Genomic DNA, 408 nt, shown 5'->3' with positions numbered 1-408 from the left:
GTGGGGGTGGACCCCCCTGCGCGCGCCAGCCGGTAGCTCGCTGCAGCACAACATTTTTCTGCTTGGATGGCTCAGAGGCAGATGCCAGCACTTCCCTTCCCCCCAAGCTGCAGCCCCAGCCCCGACATCCCCAGCCGTCTCCTCATCAGCTCCACTCGCTCCCTCGCTGCCCCACGGCCAGCGCCCCCCAGGCTGCCTCAGCGTGACCCCGCTCGCTCCCTGCACATCCGAGGAGCACAACTGCACCTGGACCTCTGCTTCTCTCTGCTTTAAATGAGCCAAACCAGTAAAAGTCCACCTACCCCCCACCCCACCCCGGGAAAGTGCAGCAGGCAAGCTCTGCGCCGCTCCGCACGGCCACTGCTGCCCGGGGATGATGTCCCATCCGTGCGGGGACACCAGCACGCT

General features: G+C 66.2%; 1 long non-coding RNA gene across 1 annotated transcript in view; it reads right to left on the bottom strand.

Moving 5' to 3' along the window:
* LOC104490298 overlaps window positions 1-408 on the bottom strand; it is a 21,228-nt gene that overhangs the window by 20,456 nt on the left and 364 nt on the right. The window lies entirely within an intron of this gene.

Source organism: Buceros rhinoceros, unplaced genomic scaffold (genome assembly GCF_000710305.1).
Source record: "Buceros rhinoceros silvestris isolate BGI_N320 unplaced genomic scaffold, ASM71030v1 scaffold25683, whole genome shotgun sequence".
Classification (NCBI taxonomy): domain Eukaryota; kingdom Metazoa; phylum Chordata; class Aves; order Bucerotiformes; family Bucerotidae; genus Buceros; species Buceros rhinoceros.
Note: the sequence above shows the minus strand (reverse complement) of the source record. Positions and strands in the feature narration are given on the sequence as shown.